The sequence below is a fragment of the Micromys minutus genome (genome assembly GCF_963924665.1).
Source record: "Micromys minutus genome assembly, chromosome: 12".
In the NCBI taxonomy this organism is placed as follows: domain Eukaryota; kingdom Metazoa; phylum Chordata; class Mammalia; order Rodentia; family Muridae; genus Micromys; species Micromys minutus.
In genome coordinates this window covers 20,866,285-20,870,894 of record NC_137981.1, presented here as the reverse complement: position 1 = coordinate 20,870,894, position 4,610 = coordinate 20,866,285, and the positions used below count along the sequence as shown (strand labels likewise).

Below are 4,610 nucleotides of genomic sequence, written 5' to 3'. Positions count from 1 at the left end.
AATTTATACAGATATATAAATCAAAATATAGAAAAATTACAAAATGACATCCTATACTGGATTGTTCACCCAAAAATAGACAACCAGAGCTTAGGGAGGTGAAAAAAGAGACACTCATTACAGAAAGGCTGCTAATCTAGCAGAATCTGAGTACTCAAAAGCTGTCTTTTTTCCAGCATCATGGAGAACATCATTCATTTAATCAATAATTTTAGCATTACCTCAGTACCATGAATTCATACAATTAAGATGTTCCATGTTATCTATATTGGGCAAAATTCTTGTTCCTGAGAAGGTAGTTATCTAGTAGGAGTGTAAGATAATAAACCTATAACATGAAGTCAGTTTAAGATAAATGTTTTTTTCATATAAAATAAAATCTGGAGAAAAAGAGTAAATCAGGGCAAAGTGATTAGCATAGCATAATCAAAGGCAGGCTTTCTAACAAAAAGGCACCAGGGAAAACACACAAACAAAATAAGGAGTAAGCAAGAAGACATCTGGGGCAACGCAGGGGGAATCACAGATGTAAATCTTCAAACAAATTTACAGTATTTAGTGTTTGATGAGAAGGAAGAAAGACATTGCATTGAAGCAGAATGAATATTTATGGAAAATGAAAATATAGAGACTGTCAAAGACAAGAGTATGCATGGCTTCTAAAACTAAAAAGGAACTTGCAGTTAACTGGTGATATAAGGCCATGGTTTGGTTTTGCTGGCTGACTGGAGAGAAGAGATACATCATTGTGCATAGAAGAAAAGTACGCAAGAAACACATTAGGGGAATCAGACAATAAAAGAGAAACAATAATACTGCTTATGTCAGGTAAGTGGCAAAAAGGATATTGATAATAAAAGAAGTGTATTGTGAGAAAATTGATAGAAAACTAAAAGGCGTAAAGATATGTTGAAAACATAAAAGTTAATATGATGACTTTACAGATATTGAGGATAAGACCTATACATATGCCACAGATTATATAAGAAGACAAACACAACTCTACCATGTTCACATGACAAATAGAAGACACATATTTAAATTAACTTTAAATATTATATCACAAGTTGAAAGAATGTTGACATAACTATTGATATTACCTATTAAATATTAATTTTAACTATTAATATTATCTATAAATACAAAAAAATAATTCTAGAAAGTATCATTTTGGAAAAGGTAAATTATTTTGTATTTTAACCAGATATTGTCTGGAATCGTCCAGTGGTGGGACTGGGATATCAAGCCAGCAATAAAACATATGACTTACAATTTGTCTGTCCTATAAGATGGGCTGTGGTTTAAATAGCACATAATTTGTGGGAGTGGTCAATAATAACTTGTCCAATTTGAGATCCATGCTATAAGAGATAGTCCATGCCTGGATGGCCAGTAACCAGAGAGGAGATATCCCAGAGACCTAAAATACAGCCAAATACAACTGGCTAAAAAAAGTACATGAATTGATTTCTAAAGATGCTGTGCGAGCACCATCCGGAGCAACCAGCATGGCGGCGGCCGTCAGGTTCCTCCGTAGAGGCCTGCAAGAAAAATTAAAAAGGGTGCCAAGGAAAAGACATCAGATGAAAAACCAGTGGATGATATAGATAAAATAAGGTCATATACCTACATGGAAAGTGATCCTGAAGTTGATGTCTACTTAAAATGCTTATACCCATGGTGGCTCAATGAAGTAGAGAAAGCTATTCATTTACTCAAGAAGTATCAAGTTCTAGACTTTACCAATCTAAAACAAGGTGTTTATCTTGACTTAACATTAGATATCGCATTGGGAAAAAAGAATGCATCAGAAATTAAAATAGCAGAAGAAAATGGAGCTGCGTTTGCAGGAGGAACAGATCTGGTTAAGAAGGTCTTGGATGATGAGGTTGTTGCAGACTTTTATGTAGCTGTCCCAGAAATAATGGGTGAATTTAACCCTTTAAGGAAGAAACTGAAAAAAAGATTTCCAAAGGCTACTAGAAATCCCATTGGCCGTGACATCCCCAAAATCTTGGCTTATTTAAAATTGCACATGAAATTATGGCAGATGAAGAAAGGCAGAACTTCCTCAGCACAAAAATAGCAACATTGGATATGCCAAGTGACCAGATAGCTGCCAATCTCCAGACAGTTATAAATGAGGTCTGTAGGCACAGACCGCTGAGTCTGGGTCCATTTGTGGTATGTGCCTTCCTTCCTAGTTCTACCAGTGAAGGTTTGCTACTGAAGACTGACTCATTAACCAAAGAAGCTGAAACCGAAGAAGCTGAAACTGCAGACGCTGCCTAGAAGTGCTATATTGTGGAATTATTGGGTGTGTGTGTGTCAAGAAACAACAAAGACATCTATAAAACTGTATAGTTTCTAGTTTAGCTCCTTATGTTTTCTAAATCAGTAGATTTAGAAGTAAATTTTAACGTATAAGAAAAAGTCAGTTACTGAAAATCTTGTTATATTTCCTTTTTAAATTTTTATTGTTTTTTATATTTTTCTGGACTTGGATCCTGTCACATTCCCCCCCCATCCCCTTTTTATTTTTATTTTTTATTATTTGTTTCTTTATTATCTTTACATTCCCATCACAGCCCTCCTTCCTTCTGCTTCTCCCACCTCACACTCCCCCATTGCGACTCTTCTGAGAAGAGGAGGCCTCCCCATGGGTACCAATTCTCCCTGGCAAGACAAGATGAAGCAGGACTGGGTATATCTTCTCCCTCTGAGGCCAGATAAGGCAGCCCAGTTAGGGGAGGCAGATTTAAAGAGAAGCATAAGAGTCAGAGTCACCCCCACTCTACTTGTTAGGGGACCCACATCGCAACCATACAGTTGGTGGTTCAGTCTCTGTGAGCCCCATGGATGCAGGTTAGTTTACTGTAGGTCTTCTTGTGATATATTTGACCCCTCCAAGTCCCCCAGTTCTTCCTTAGTGTCAGTGTTTTGTATTCTGGTAGAATCTAGGTCTAGAAGCAATTTCTAGTTTCGGGAGACATGGCCATCAGAAGTAACAGCAGCATCCTCTTTCTTACCAGGCTACATCACCAGCAGGGCTGTTGGCTTCTGGGGGGGGGGGGGGCTGGGTTGAGGGGCATGTGGAAAGTTGGGTATCTTTCTCAGTTGCTCTCCACTTTGGACATTAAATGTGTAGTTCCCCAGTTTGGCTAGACCCATCTGTCCCCAACTTCTAAGTCCTCAGTATTTCAGCAGCCTAGAAAGCTCAAATAACCAGGAACAACTACTACATTCACAGTTTTCTCCCCACTGGAAAATTTAAGTGTAGATACCATTTACCAAATACAGTAGCAGCAGGACAAGGACTAACAGTGGTTGTCTTTTATTGAGTATGGTATGTCTCCCATTTCACCCTCGCTAGACACTATGGAAATTAGATGCTCAGCTTCCCTGTAAAAGGGATCAAACTTGTGTGAGGTCCATTAAGTGTCAAATGAGATCAGTGTGCTGAGCTGGAGATCTTTCTGGCTCAGGCTCCAAGTAGCTAGACCTAGGGGTGTGCCACACACCCAGACTTTGGGCTTTCTTAGCCATTGTTTTAACCATTTGGGTAACTCACTGCCTTTTCATGTGTTCAAAGAAAAGCCAAACTTACCACTATAGTTTCAAATTTTTAAAGTATTGAATAGCAGTACTTAAGTTTCTTGATTTGGGGACACTACTGATATGAAAGCTAAAAGAAAGACAAATAATAAGTTGTGGAAATAGTTCATGGGAGAAGGCATTTCCCATACTTGCCAGGTTCTGAAACGCAAAGATTCATCATTATTGGAAACTTTAATTTACAAAGAGGACAAGATTTGGGGGGTTTATGTGTTTGTGTTGGTTTGATTTTTAAAAATCATGTATCTGTGTTTGTGTCTTGGGCAGGGGTCAGCACCATATCTTCCTCAGAAGCTCTCTACCTTGGTTTGTGAGACAGGGTCTCGACCAGGAGTTAGTTCATAAACGGACAGCCTGGTTGGCCACCTCTGCAGGTGCTGGGATGAAGACAATGTCCTTGTGCTTGTGCAACAGGAGCTTTACCAATGGAGCCTTCTCCCAGTCCACTTTACATCTTCATTAATCTTGGGATTGGATGTAAGGCCGTGTGCATGCTAGGCAAGGGCTCTGCTATGAGCCCAAAGCTATCATTCCACTTGTCAGATTTTCTCCTGATTAATGGAGTACATGTTAACCTTAGAATGGGAGTATTTAGAACAGTCATAAATAGGAAAAGGAATCACTCATAATCCCGATACTCAGATACAATCAGAAAAAAAGTATCTTTAGTGGATATTCCTTTGACGTGTTCATTTGAAAGAGATGGAGAAAATAAAAAGAACAAGTGTTCTCTATTGCTAATCCGTCTCTAGCCCTGCATGCGTGTGTTTGAACGCACTCGCTTCTTTTATCCAAACCTCATGGAAAATGAGTAACATTTCACTGCTTTATTGCAGCATTCTCTCAATTGCTGGACATTTAAATTGTTTCAAGATCCCCTCCCACTGATTTAAGTAAGGGTTTAAAGTTTTATAGTAAATACTGATGAATCCTAAACACTGATTTATATAGAAATTACTTAGAAGGTTTACATAGAACAAGTAGCTGGTCATCAC

The 4,610-nt window shown here is 38.3% G+C and overlaps 1 pseudogene across 1 annotated transcript; it reads left to right on the top strand.

Moving 5' to 3' along the window:
* Positions 1-703: 703 nt before the first annotated feature.
* Positions 704-2,292, top strand: LOC308428294 (large ribosomal subunit protein uL1m-like; annotated as a pseudogene). The gene is made up of 2 exons: positions 704-763; positions 1,538-2,292. The product of its transcript is annotated as a large ribosomal subunit protein uL1m-like (transcript).
* The last annotated feature ends 2,318 nt before the right edge of the window (positions 2,293-4,610 follow it).